At 49.5% G+C, this 15,444-nt stretch overlaps 1 pseudogene; it reads right to left on the reverse strand.

Moving 5' to 3' along the window:
- Positions 1 to 14,645: 14,645 nt before the first annotated feature.
- Positions 14,646 to 15,444, reverse strand: LOC119279340 (annotated as a pseudogene).

Consider the following 15,444-nt stretch of genomic DNA (forward strand, 5'->3'; position numbering starts at 1 on the left):
TTGGTGCTCGCTATTTTAGAATTCCGGATACCTTTTCCGATATCATATTTATGAGAGCAAGGAGGTAGACATGATTGACTTGGTACTGATTTTATTTATCCAATTTTTACTCCTTTGGGACATTTCGTGCTATATTTACTTTAGAAATTGTTCTGGTTGTTACCCTATTCAAGCAAGTTGTTCTAGTTTCTATGTTTTAAAGTTTTGCATCGTTCTGTCAACTGTGGCCCATTGTTAGTTCGACGTGGCTAGATGAATCGGTGGAGCATTCATGCAAAATGCATCTGATGTGATAAACAGGGTGCAAGTGACCTAATCGCCTCCCCCGACCGAACCTTCTTTCAACACCTAAGCCACTCTCTCCGCCGACTCGAGTTATAGATTTCAAAGCGATGGCGATGGCGGCGGCCAGCACAGAAGTGGAATCAATATTTTGTAGATGTTATGTTGTCTCACGGGTCAAGCTAATACCACATTATCTATCACCACTTTCGATTTCGTTCCTCTTCCGTGCACCACCTCTGCCATAACGGTGAGCTCTAGCGTGTTGTGGGAGAGCCTCTAGATTCGTAGAAGCACGCATTGGCCGGCCTCGGCTTGCCGGCAAGCTCGCTAGAGGTAAATGACGATGACCCGACGATGTCCAACGACAAGCTGGCACCCGCGTCTGCGCGGACCCATGACGGCTTCACCATGGGGCGGGCTCAGACGCACTTCAACGTCCTCATGGCAGAGAAGCAGCCACCGGCGTCGGCGTTTCGGCTGGCGCAGGAGAACCGACGCTGCAACCACACCCTCCTCAGGTAACATTGGCTGACGGAGGGGCAAATCTATGGCGTGTTCGCAAGGGAGGAGGCTGTGGCAGTGATGGTCGTGCAGGACCCGAACTTCGTCAACTAGCAGCAGGCACTCTACGATGCCACATGCAACAATTGCGTCAGCGGTGACGCGTTCTCGTGGAGGCGGATGCATAGGCGATCACAGACGGAAACGTTGCTGCCGTTGGCAGCTCCACATCATTCGCGTCGGGCCGCAACAATCATGTGGCCGGCCTGTCCACGACGACCGTGGACCTCACCTCTACCGGCAACGTCCAGACGACGAACTCCAATGAGGAAGAGTAGGACATGGAAGATTTAAATATGTTCCAAAAAATGTCATGTCCACTTTTGCTTAATGAAGTATGTCGAATATGTAATGAATTTGGTCCAGTTTAAATGGAAATTGTCTAGTTTGCATGAAATTGTAGGGTTTACTCAATTCCGTTTGAAAAAATGTGTCCAGATGTTTGATGCCTAGGGTTAGATGGTCGCCTCCCATATCAATGATCGTGGATGCGTCACGTGAACGACTACTATGTCCGGTTTAGGGGATAGCGTTGGAGATGCCCTTAGTAATCTTTCACATCCTGACAAGTTGTGGAATCATAGAAATATCATGTACTTCTTGCTGATTTCTTAGGCTCACAAGGAGTATCAAAGCTTGCAACTTTGGAACTGAATTTATGGTAAATTTTGTACAAATATAGCGCTGACAACTCTCCTTGGCAAACCTGGTATTCTTGATCCATGCAGGCGGGGGTGGCACGAAAGGCATGACGCAGTTTTATTCTGCTGTATCCCTTATACAGGATTCAGAACCCCATGAAAACAAAGGGGTGTTGTACTAGGGATCAGAGGCTGTGTAGTGACAATATGTTGGACGAAGGATGTAGGAAGTAGCAAACCTACAATGATGTAGTGATCAAACCGTAGATCTAGAGATACTTTGTATTGACAGGATGAAGTGTGAGTGGGTGATGTATCCTGTGAGTTATTTGTAGATGGTTTCAACGAATTAGTGTAGAATGTGTTTTATTTATCTATCTAGAATACATATGGATGTTCTGATATCTGCCATGTCATTGCGTTAGAAAATGGAGACTGTTTCTCTAATTGCATAGTACAAAAAATAAAATTTGGGTGTGTGACAGACTCTGTTTCATCAAAAAACATATTCAGAATCAGAAGTGCTTGCTTCCTGCAAGCTTCAGTTTTACGGAGCAACAATGCTTCTCTCAGACATCACGCAGCCACAGAACATGGCAATTGCTGGGTGCCTGGGTGATTTAATGATTTTCATCATGTCAGATCACACAAGCAATTGCAATTTGCATCGATCGGAAACAAAGAGCTCCAAGCCATGAAGCAATAACAGAGAATAATCTCGCATCTTCAACAAAATCTATATATACAGATATACTACGTAATCGATATGACAAAGGAATAAACAAACGAAGGCATATCAATGGGAGGTTTATACAGAAGAGAGACCAATATCTCTAGCTCCCTATTACAGGATGTCAATATCCCAAGGCTCGCTACCGTCCGCGGTCGCCGCTCCTCTGGTACGGATGGTGGCGGCGGTGCGGTGCAGACGTGGACGACTCCGCTTCGGACACCAGGGGCGACGGAGCCGGCGTGCTGGGCGTGTAGTCCGGCGGCGCGGCGCGCCTGGAAGGGGTCGATGGTGTGTAATACGGCGACGTGCACGACTCCGTGTCAGACACCACCAGGGGCGACGGAGGCGGCGTGCTGGGCGGGTAATCCAGCGAAGAAGCGTGCCCGGGAGGAGTCGACGGAGTGTAATCCTTGGAGGTCGCGCGGGGGGGAGGGCTCGACTGGCTATGGCACTCGCTGCCGACGCCGGAGCCCGGGAAGAAGGGGGCGTCCGTGGACTTCAGCATGAGGCCGTAATGGGACGGCGGCGAGGGCGCACCCGGGGTGTGCGACGGCGTCGTGTACTCCTCGTTGTAGTCGGCGGACGACGGGTTGTGGCACCCGCGGCGGCCGCCGAAGCTCGGGGAAATGGGGTCTCCGAGCATGAGGCCGCACTGGGACGGAGGAGAGGGGGGACCCGGGGCGTACGGCGGCGGCGTGTACTCGTCGACGTCCTCGTAGTAGTCGGCAAACGACGGGTTGCAGCACTCGCCGCCGACGCGGAAGCCCAGGTAGACGGGGGCGCCCGGCATGTGGCCGAACTGGGACGGAGGTGAACGCGCACCCGGGGTGTAAGACGGCGGCCAGCGTACGGAGGCGCCGCTGGAGCCGGGCGCGAGCGCCATCGTCGCCGCCTGAAGACAGTTGATCAAGAACTAGAGCGCGTACGATCGATGCGGTCGGACCGAAAGGTGGAGAGGAAAAGCGCGATCGAACCAGCTGGGGTGCGGGGATAATATGGCCGTCGTGGCGTGGTGGTCACGCTCCGAGTTCTTCCCGGACTCGGATTTGAAATCCCCAGCCATCATTGCCATGGCGGGAACACACCGTAATGCGGCGGGAGCGAGCAATCCGACTGTCACCGAGACACGATTGATTTCTCTTCACAGCATCTCCAACAGGCGCCGAACGCGCCGCGCGGTAAAAACAGATTTGACGCGCGCCCATCGCCTGGTTTGTCGCAGCGCGCAGCATTTGCTCCAGCAGCCGCGCTGAAAAGCCGTGCGCGCGCGCAGCTCCAGCAGACGCGATAAAATGCAGCGCCCGCGCTCATTTTATAATATATTTTTAATTAAAATTGCATAGATAAAAAAAGCGATACATAGATATTTTACACCGGTGCAACTACTACGGCATAGATGATAGATAGTTCAACATACATAGATAGATAGATAGAAACTACTACTAAGTCGCTACCATCACCATCGTCATCCTCGTCGGTGTCGTCCGAAGTTGAGAGCCATACGTCGGTCCAACGTTCATCGTCCGAGGTGAAGAACGACCTCCCACCTGCGGAGACGATGTCCAACTGCTCGTTCGCCACTGCCTTCCGCTGACGCCGGTGCGCCCGCTCCGAGCGGCGCCTTGCCGTCCTCTCCGCCCAGTAGGCACGCTCGTGCGTCGACGTCCTCTGGGTGGCGACGGTGCCACTCCGCCATGGCTCGCTCGTCCTCCTCGGCGACGAGGAGACGACGCTGCCGCCGAGCGTGGTCGGCACGGTCCATGTCCGTGATGAGACGTGGCGGAGGGGCGAGGCGCTGCGCCTCCTCGCGCGTGAAGACGTCTCGGAAATTCATCTGGGACCGGGGCCTCTCCAAGCGCCACGCCGCAGCGTCGTACGCGCGGGCCGCCTCGCGCGTGCTCCGGAACGTCCGAGGCCGAGCCGGACGTCGCCGGCCCGTATCTCGGCGGAGAACCAGCCGTTGGGGCGCTCATGGACGCCGCGAAAGCCCGAAGCACTCCGGCGGCGCGGCGACATGGTGGCACGGTGGTGGCGCAGAAAGCGGCGACGCGGCGAAGCGGTGGAGTGCGAAGCGGCGAGATTGTGAGGAGAAGGGCGCGTGGCTGTTCTGTGCGCATGGTGAAGCGCGGGACTTTATAGACGCGCGCGAAGGGGCGCGCCAAATCTAGCGCGCCGTGTGCCGCTTTCTACCGCGCACGCACAAACGCTTCCCGCGCGCGGTAACTTTTCGCCACCGCTGGAGCGCGCGGAACCAACCGGCACGCGCGAAAAACTGATTTTACCGCGCGGGCCCGCGTTTTGCCGCGCCTGTTGAAGATGCTCTCAGTTCAGAGCGCACAGAAACTCTAAGGGTGGGCTAAGAAGGAATCCAAATGACGCGTGGGCCGGTTGGGCTCACGGGCCAAGGCCTCCATTCTTCATCTCTCCTTTTTCATCGGTCACCTCTGACGAACCACCAGGGGATCAATACCTGTATACTCAGAGATTACATATTGCATCAGACTGTAAGGTAGTTGTTGAGGACATTCAAAAGCGGCAAGGGCTGGCAGGAATACTTGGTGCGCTTAATGACATGCAGAGCTCATTATCTGCATGGGGCGCACGGGAGTTTGGCAGTTTAACAGCTACAGTCAGGAAGCTCCGGGATAAATTGAACCGTCTGAGGAGCAGAGCGGCTGGGAGAGGCCCCACTGATGAAGAAAAGGCTACAGTCAAAAAGCTTAGAGAAGCAATTCATCAGGAGGAAATATGGATGCGGCAACGGTCTAGAGTGCCGTACCTGCGCGAGGGTGATAGAAATACAATTTTTTTTATGCACAAGCAGCGCAACAAAGGAGAATAAATAAGATTGAAAGGCTTGAGCGTGCAAATGGGTCAGTTTGTCAAACACGGGAGGATGATCATGTTGAAGTACAACAGTTCTTTCAAACTCTATACGCATCCCAAGGGTTTAAACCGCTTGACGAACTGATGAATTGGGTTCCAACTCGAGTGACCGCTCCAATGAACGAACATCTTGATATGCCGTTCACGAAGAAGGAGGTGCGCACTGCTTTGTTTCAGATGGCTCCTTCCAAGGTGCCGGGTGTGGATGGTTTTACCGCGGGATTTTTTGAGAGACACTGGTCATTATTGAAAGATGATATAGTCCTGACGGTGTTGGATTTCCTGAATGGGGTGATCTACCTGCAGGTATGAACGATACGACAATCACATTAATCCCTAAGGTACGCCACCCGCAGAAGATAAGTCAGTATAGACCGATTTCCCTTTGTCCGGTTCTGTACAAAATCGCTTCCAAATGCATTGTCAACAGGATGAGGGATTTTCTCCATGAAATAATAGGTGAGGAGCAAAGTGCGTTTGTGCCCGGGCACCTCATCACGGATAATGTTCTTATTGCACATGAAAGTGTTCACGCAATGAAGAAAAGAAAGAAAGAAAAGAATTGGGTTTGTGCAGTCAAATTAGACATGATGAAAGCATCTGACCGTGTTGAATGGCATTATCTCAAAGCTATCATGACTAAGTTGGGATTCAGCTCAATATTTATCCGACTGATTATGAAATGTGTTTCGTCGGTTCGGTTTGCAGTACGTGTGAATGGTGAGTTACTGCCTTTTTTTTACCCCATCTAGAGGTTTTAGGCAAGGAGATCCCGTTTCACCGTACCCATTTCTTCTGTGCGCGGAGGGCTTCACAACTCTGTTGAACAACTTTGGTGGAGTCCATGCGGACAAAGGAATCCGAGTATGCACCCAGTCACCGTGGATTAACCATCTACTGTTTGCGGACGACAGCCTTATCTTTATGCAAGCAAAACTGGAGAGTGCGACGAGGTTGAATAACATCTTGAGGATATATGGCGATTGTTCGGGCCAATGCGTGAACAGAGACAAGAGCTCTATTTTTTTCAGTCCAAACACACCACATCCGGTGAGAGTTATGCTGAAAGGTACCACATGCATTGGGGTAGAGGCATTCAATGAAAGATATCTGGGTCTTCCCACTGCAGTTGGACGAATTACATCTGGTACCTTTGACTTCATTGGTGAAAGAGTGAGGTCACAACTGAATGGTGGTACAGAACGTTTGGTGTCTTGTGCGGCGAGGGAGATATTAATCAAGTCAAAGGCTCAGGCAGTCCCGACATACACTATGGGTTGCTTCAAGCTCACAAAAAAAGTGTATAAGAACATTTCCTCACCGATGGCAAAGTTCTAGTGGAGTAGCTCGATTGACCGAAATTCCATGCACTGGATAGATTGGAAGTCTCTGTCGCTTCCAAAAATAAGAGGAGGAATGGGGTTTCGAGATTTGGAATGCTTGAATGTTGCGTTGTTAGGAAAACAGGGATGGCGGCTGATTACAAACCCGCATGGTCTATGTTCCAGAGTGCTAAAAGGACGATATTTCCCGACAACTGATTTTATGCATGCTACTGTTCCGCGCAACTCTTCGGCTACCTGGCGGGCGATAGTTGCTGGGAGAGGAGCATTGGAGACTGGGCTGTTGAGGAGGATCGGGGACGGTTCCTCCGTAAGAATCTAGGAAGATAGATGGCTGCCAGGGAGATTATCACTTCGACCAACGGAGCAGATTGGTTCTGCTACACTCTTCACAGTGGCAGATTTGATTGATAATGAGAGTTGGTCCTGGAAAGCTGATCTAGTCAGGAATAACTTCATATCCCCAGACGCTGATGCAATTCTCAATATCCCGCTCAGACAAGGTGGTGGTGATGATTTTTGGGCTTGGGCTCATGAGAGGTCGGGTTCCTACACTGTAAAATCCGCGTATCGTGCTCTAATGACTCGTAACGAGCAATTAGCTCTAGAGGAAGGGACGATTACAGAATCTTCAGAGAATAATAAGCAGTTGTGGACGCGACTATGGAAACTAAAAGTGATGCCCAAGGTCCGTGTGTTCTGGTGGATAGTCCTTCGGGGCATACTACCGGTGGAGACAACACTACAACACAGGCATATAGCAACCTTAGCGCGATGCAAGGTCTGCAAAGGTATGGATGAAGATATGCTTCATGCATTGATTAAGTGGTCTCATGCGCAAAGCTTTTGGGCAGAAGCGAGAAGCTGGTTGCACCTCAAGTTGCCGGAGCTACACCCTTGTACGTGGTGCAAGGATATCCTCTGTGATCCACGTTTTACCGAGGCGGACAGGGCTAAAATAGTTATTGTCATGTGGGCGATCTGGACATCACGTAACAGCAGAACACATGATAGAGTGAGTATGGACCCGGTCAATCCATGAAGCATATAAGAGAAACACTGGCTCTATTGGAACTCCCATTGAAGCAGATTAAGACACTGCCTGGGTATGGATGGAGACCGCAAATCAATACGGATGCTAGTGTTTCAGTGATTGAGCACAAGAGTGGAATAGGAGGTTTACCTAGATCTCCTACTTCATTTGTTGCTGCCTGGAGTAAGCCTTACCCCGATGTTACAGATCCTCTTATTGCAGAAGCATTGGCATTGCGAGATGGGGTAATATTTGCAAAGCTCCGGGGATTCTCGCGAGTGGCTATGGAACAGATTGTTTGGAGATGGTACAGCTATGGCACTCGCGACGCTTTTCGCGCTCTATTGTAGCGCCGCTACTTTTAGAAATTGATGAGCTAGCCTTATCCTTTCTTTCCTTTGATATTCAACATGTAATAAGAAATGCCAACTTGCCGGCCCACTTGTGTGCGAAACATGCAAGCACACTTGGGGTAACCGACTGTTGGATGGACTTCCCGCCCGGCTTCCCCATGACCAGGGTGATGGCTGATCGTGTTGGTGCCATTGTTGTTGAATAAAGCTCATAGTTTCCCGCAAAAAAAAAGCGACATTGGTCGAGTTATGGAGCTGTAATCCAGGGGATCAATACCCATTTGTTTCTTTTACATCGTGTAAAATAGTTTATGAAAATAGGAGCTCAAATTTTGAGGTTCATAATTTAGCGAAGCATGCTCTTACCCTGGGAGGTGACCGTCATGTTTGATTAGGTCATCTGGAAAATCTTTCATCCATTCCTGTAAACACTGTGACGAGTTAATAAAGCTTCGGTGAATTGTCTAAAAAAAACCAGGTGATTCCCAAGGCCGCTCATTTCACCCGTTTAATCGCATGCAGCTTGTTTTTGTGTGCATTGTTTGGTATTTTGGTCAAACAGAGACGCTGCACGCGCGCACCTGCTTGCAACAAACTCTAAATTGCGTTCCCTTGCAGCTGTAGGTGTGCTCACCTGAAATTGTGGTTCCCTGTGATGTCCATGAACAAAAAAACAACAACATATTTTCTTATAAAAAATAGAGAAATATAAATTCCCGTGATCTGAAAATACAAAAATTATCATGCTACTTCATAAAACTGCCAGTTCTCTAATTTATAAGTGTACAATGGTACGGTTTGAACTATTTACTAGGAAAAAAAGGGGGCACCGACCCTGCCCTTTTTTAACCAATGCCGAATCTAAACTAAATACTAAACAGATACAAATCAAAGGGGCAAATGGATATATAATCCAAGCCGAGAGTGGATTTACGTCTTACATGCTCATTTTGTCTGGGCCTTCAGTTTAATTTTTTTATTCAGCGGCCTTGGTTCACAATTCAAACAATTAGGAATTCGTCAAAAAGTATAATAGAAAGTGCCATGTGATCTATTTTTTTTATGAATTTTCGCCATGGAGATGTTTCATTGTGCAAAAAACGCCGTGTTTTGGAGAACAAGTTTTCTTTATTTTTGCCATGGACCAAAAACAAAATGACATGCTACAATTTTTGATTTATTAGGTCCATTGTACAAAAATAATGAAAAAATTCATGCCAATGAAAAAATAAAACTGCCATGCCAATAAAAAAAGGCCATCCTCTTAATAATAAAAATGCCATGCTCTCAAATAATAAAACTGACATATTGTTAGTACTAAAATTGCCATCATCCTAAAAATAAAAACTGCCATGTTATTAATAACAAAAATGACATGCTCTTGATAATAAAATTGTCAACCTCTTGATAATAAAACATGACATGTTATTGATAATAAAAGATGACATGATTTTAATGATAAAATTGTCGTCCTCTTAATAATAAAAGTGCCATGTTATTAATTATTAAAATGCCATGCTCCTAATAATAAAATTAACATGTGAGAAATTTTTTTTAAACTTGCCAAGTGATAAAATTTTCCAAAAGCTTGCCATGGGGCATTACAGAATGACCTCCAAAGTGCCATGTATTGGAAGACAAAAAATGACATGGTTTATAAATAAATAAATGCCATGCTACCTATATTGAAAATGCACATGGCTAGTTTAGAAGAAGAAGAAATCCCTGTACTAAAATAGCATTTTTTTTCTTTCAAAGATGGAAACCATTCAGATTTTTGGGTTATTTTCGAATGAAAAGCCGAAATTAGAACCTCCCGCCCCCTACACAGGAGGTCGCGAGTTTGAACCCCTCCTCATGCACCTTTGTCCTGCATTTTTTTGGGGGGAAACATTCGCCAGGAAACTGAAAACAGTGAACGGCTCAGCTGATCTATGTGGCATCAGCCTTGCTCCAAGATACCTGCAACTGCGGGGAAGCGTTCGCTGGGTTGGGTTCGTCAGTTATCATTCTGTTTTTCTTTCCCCAAAAAATGCCCTTGTTTCTTTAGGAACAAACTTCTAGTGGACATATGTTGCTTTGATGCCATCTAACATAATAAGTTCGGCGGGATTGAAGCAGAACTTGGCTGCTAGCCAGACTTATTGACGAGTTCATCTCTATCATGGATATTATTGGTGTCCAGTAGAAGAGAAGCATGCGCATGACACTGGACTCCATAGCAAGTTTCACTGAGTTGTTGATGCATAACTTCGTGTCATCATCTTACTGATACAACAAGTACTTGTTGAAGGCAACAGATAGAGTTCTCATTTCCTTGAACCCTTGTGGCGCATTATTTATTATAGGTTTGGTTTCTAGACTCCCTAATCCCGGTTTGAAATGGCTTTGATAGCAACCTTTCCAATAGTGTTTTGCTCATTTAAGGAAACGACTTCCATGATAAGTTATACGCACACTCACATGGGCTAATGGTTAATGTTTACATGGTAAATCATGAGTGATTATTGGGTATATAGTGTTATCTATTCATAAATTATGATTAGTTCCACACTTGCAATTGTTTCGGTTACCGTCTTGGTGCATTTTTATCATGTATTCCTATTACTGTTCATATTAACTACACTTATTTTGTAAATAATACGTAGTCTGGTCAAATTTGGCTCGAGTAATATCATGACCATACTCGACACTGTGATTTTCAAAGAATGTACAAAAAAAATACTTAAAGCATACATTTTGTTATATCTTATTTGTTTGCTAATATTGGAATGCCAACTTCACATTTCTATCTTGTATTGCATCTCGTGGCTGGTGAAAATATTGGCTGAGAATTGAACTACGGTTGTCATAGAAGTGTAGGCGCACCGACTTTTTGGTCTCCATCGAAATGACCACCAAGGCAGGGTCAACGCCCAATTTTTTTGCAGGGCAAGTGAAGGCAATGATCCAAAAGTCCCATAACCACTAGCATAGTTACAGTTAGTTGAGTGTTTCTCTTTGTTTACCCATGTTTTTTGTTTCACATTCGTATGATGTCAGCGTGCATTGCACAAGCCTTGAGAAGTAACGACAAGCATGCTGAAACCATGGATGGAGGCACTACAAACTTCTATTAAGACGTGAATCCCCAACCCACCTGAATTCAAGTCCTAGACTTGACACTGGGGCTCGCATTTTCCTGGATTTATTTCAGGCGTTCCGGCGATGTGTGTTCTGTGGGAGGAGAGACGTTGTCGTCGACTACGAAGGCGTCTATGGCGACTTCGTCAATCTCAAGATGATGTGTCCGCTCAATCTATCGGAGGTGCTCATAGGGGTAGGGTGTGCGTGCGTGCGTCATAGGGGTGAGTTTATATGTGTATGTATGAACGTCTTTATTATGTTAAAAAAACTTCAATTAGGACAAACAGAATATATCATCACATTTCTAGGGTTGGATTAAGAAGTCAATAACCATTTATATAGTACTAAAAGAAGTTGCTAAACAGTTCCTATCCATGATTAGTGATCTAAAGCCAATGCACTATGCATCATGCACTGCAAATGATTAAACAAGTTTACAAACTTCAGTGGTTACTGGTTTGGCAAGCGTCACCACTGCATGGCGGTACCACTTGCCCACACCTGCACACTTTCTGTCTGCAATGTACACACATATACATTATTACCTTTTGGAGCTTATCTCATTGATGACATCCATAGCAATATGCTTGCGGAAGTTATAACCATGCTCTTTTTTATCCGTGTGATCTAAAAGCATCTGACTGACTCATTTTGGCCTTTGATTTGTGGGCACAATAACATTGTTCACAACACATAGAAACTCAATGAGTTGTAGTTGGCAGGCACAAGCATTGCTTGCATCTCTCGGAAACTAGTCCTAGCTAAGAGCATCTTCAGCCGCGCCCCCAACAAGGCCCCCCAGGCGACTTTTCGGCCGCCGGTGCCAAAAAATCGGCCCAATCGCGCCCGCAAGGGCCCAGTTTTCGCCGGCTCAGGCCGAAATTGGCGTCGGCGGACCCAACCCGAACCCAGCGCGCTGGGGGGCGCTCGGGGGCACCGGGCGAATCGTTTTTGGCGCGAAAGAGCCGCGGACCCTCCTTGCCAGCGACTCGTCGCTCTTCAAGCCGCTTGGTCGTCCTCATTGCCTCGTTTCCCGCGGCGAATCAATACCAAACCTGTCGCGCGCTGCCGCGCCGGTCAGCCTCCATTGATGCCTCACGGGTGGCGCAGTGAAGACCGGACGACACACGTCCCCTCGCCCGCCACGCGTACGCGGCGCCTCTCCGTCTATATAAGCCGACCCCCAGCGCGCCCGAGACACATACAAAGCCTCCACCGCCAATGCGCCATTTCTCCCCCTTCCTCCCTCTTCTCTCGCCTTCTCCAGTTCAAAGCATGGCCGAGCGCTTCCCAGGCGACGGCACGGCGGCGAACGGCTTCGGCCGCCGCCATCTTCACGAGGACGAAGCTCGGCTCCTCTTCGAGGCCGAGTACCCGGTCCCGCCGTACATGCGGGTGCCCGGGGCATGGAGAACCAGCGCCGGCGGTGTCCCGGTGCCACCACCACCCACCGGGGCGGCGCGGCGTGCGGAGATCGCACGTATCCACGCCCCCCTGCCGCACGCGGCGAGGGAAGGACCGCGGTACGTCCCCGACAGCCCGCTCTGGGAGCCATACTTCCGCCGCCGCCACGCCGAACAGCTCGAGGCCATGAACGGCGCCGTGCCCTCCGGAAGGCTCAACTCCGAGGGGCGGCGCCGATGGTGGGGCGTGCCCGGCCGCACGTTGGAGGCCGTCCTCGAGTACATCGAGGGCGGCAACACGCCGAGGCTCGAGTACCCCGCTCCCCCGTCCTTCTCTCGCTTACGTGGGAGCTCGTGGACGCCGAGGCGCATGGAGCAGCACGGGGCGTCCTCCTCCTCGTCCGGCCGCTCGTCCGGCTCTCCCTGCCTCCGCTCCGTTAAGCCGGAACCCCAGGACACGCCTGTCAGCAGGCGCAGACGCAGCTCCGGCGTCCGCATCGGCGACTCCACCCCCCTCTGGCCGCTTCGTCCTCGTCGCGCTGAAGCCGGAGCCCGACCTCCCCGCGGAGTACGAGGAGATAGCCCGGCGTGGCTTCTCTAACGAGGAGGCCCTACAGTGGGCGTGGGACGACTACCTCCGCGACGAGATGGTGCGGTAGCGCCGGGCCCTGGAGGAGATAGACGCCCGCAAACGTGGGCGCGAGGACGAGCACGGCGTCGTGATCCTCGTCAGCGACGACGACGAGGATGCCCCCGGACCGTCCAACCCGCCGCGCCAACCGGGGGAGGGTTGCAGCAGGGACGGCGGCCGCGGCGTAGGAGGCGACGACGACGACGATGACGACGACGGCGACTACACGCGGTTCTACAGCTTCCTCGGCATGTAGAACCGCAAGGGGCGGCGGGCGGCGAGGAGCGGCGAGGGAGACGGCGAGGAGCAGCCTAGTAGTTTTTTTTCCTTTTTGTAAAATATGTTTAAATATGAACGAACTCGCGGAAGTTTGGTTGAATTTGCGCCGTATTTGTGCCGTAATTAAAATTTTTAAAAAAACGTGGGCCCCCAGGGGGCGATTTTTAGCGCCTCCTGGGGGGCCAACGGCTGGAGATGCTCTAAGTCATAACCCCCACAAGCCTCTTTATAGTGCTCACTCTGACCTCATACAATGACCATCCTGGACATGCCCTTTGCTATTTAGGTAAACCCATCAAATGCTTGAGTAAGCGCTAGTTGAAAGACTGCCCATTAGGCCATTACACACTTATATTCTGTAGTAGTCAAAACATATTAAATATATTTTATACACCTTGAGGAGAATAATTACATCTTTGGTCTAGATGGAGCTAATTAAGCTTATGCCTACCGTACCAATTGATCATTAAGAAAGAAGCTTCTCTTATGTGTATCACCATGATCAGATGGCATCATAGGCACAAAACTCATTCTATCAACTATGCTAGCAAAGGTTCTAATTCTTCTGTAAACTAAATTCATCATAGTCATCTAGGGATAGGAACACCTCATCTAAGCATGAAAACTCCATGTTATCCTTGTGGAAGGTCACTTGCGAATCATAGCTTGACTCAAACACCCGGCATTACCACCCAACTTCTGCATCCCTGCAATGATCATCCATGCATGTTGGCACGTTTGTCATGCACATATGATGATGCTAAATGCATAGTTTAACAAAATGCTTGATACAATAACATGGATGCAGCACCCAGATTGTCTGGGTTGCCTTTCTTCTTGCGATGCCACTTGTGTGAACTACCTGAAGTGCTCTTACTATACCCCCCATTCACGTCAAGTAAGTGGTAATCATGCATCACCCAGGTTATTTTGGTTGCCTGAAAGGGCTCCCCAATGGAGAAGATTATTTCTTCAGACCGACATTAGAACCGCCAGTACTTACTGCCCCATCAGTACCGATGGGACTCCAGTACCATTTCATGAGGTCCTACACTGCTACTATGTGTTGCATGGCTGATTATGTTACAGTATGTGTTTGTTTAATTAGTGATGTAGGGATTGTGTATGCTGATCCGAAACTCTAGTTCAAGTTTATACTGAACTGTCAATTCTAAAACCCACTCATCGTGACAATCAACCGAGGAACAACAAAAGCAACATTGGCAAAATCTTTGATTCATCACGGCAGCAGCCGCACAAGAAAAATATGCCATCGCAACTAAATTCAAGTGATATTGAAAAATATATCCTTTCTATCATAATGATATATATGATAATGAAATTCTGAATTACTATTAGTGGACAATGGCTTCACTCCTGACCCTTGAGGAAGACATCGGTCAGCACGGTCTTGGACTTGAGGGAAGCAGCCAGTATCCTCAGCGCCTACATTATTCCAACGCATGCAGAGAAAAATAAAATCAATCACCAGCAGTTCAAAACTCCTAGTTAAAAACCGAAGCACAACACGTGCGTACCTCTTCCTTGCCGATCTTCACGGTTTTCTCCTGCAGCCCGCTGAGGTCCTCGCCGCCAAATTGTGCGAACTGCCTGATGCCCAGTAGCGACATGGTCGAGAAAAAAGAAGCCGGAGTCACCGAGAGGTCGTCCCCGACCGTGTACGTGGCCGTGGGTAGCGACGCCGTGGTGGATGTTCCCGCGGCTGCTCGCGTGATGGCATTGTTCATCGAACTGGTGCAATGGCAGGTTCGGCCGTTGTTGAGGTGCCTGCTCAGCAGCTGCTGCAGGCGGGAGAGCGCAGCGGGGCCACGGCCGGGCTCAGGCGCCGCTCCTTGCCCTTGTAGCCGGCGTCCATCTTCTCCACGCTGCCGAGGACGTTGCCGATGCTGCCGACCATGTGCTCCTTGGTCAGCAGGTCGACGACGGTGCCCAGCAGCAGGGAGAGGAGGCCGGTGAGGAACTCCACGACGTCGGTTCCGGCCTCGGCGAACCGCGCCTTCTGAGACTTGGTGTCGATCACGAGCTTGATCGATAACCCCGCCGCCAAAGTCGCTGCGGCTGCCCCCTGTTGAGCTATCTCGTCATCCTCCGATCCAGAGTCCGTCTCATCCTCCGATCTCGAGTCCGTCGCATCCTCCAAGTACGACAT

This window comes from Triticum dicoccoides, chromosome 3B (assembly GCF_002162155.2).
Source record: "Triticum dicoccoides isolate Atlit2015 ecotype Zavitan chromosome 3B, WEW_v2.0, whole genome shotgun sequence".
NCBI classification, from domain to species: Eukaryota; Viridiplantae; Streptophyta; class Magnoliopsida; order Poales; family Poaceae; genus Triticum; species Triticum dicoccoides.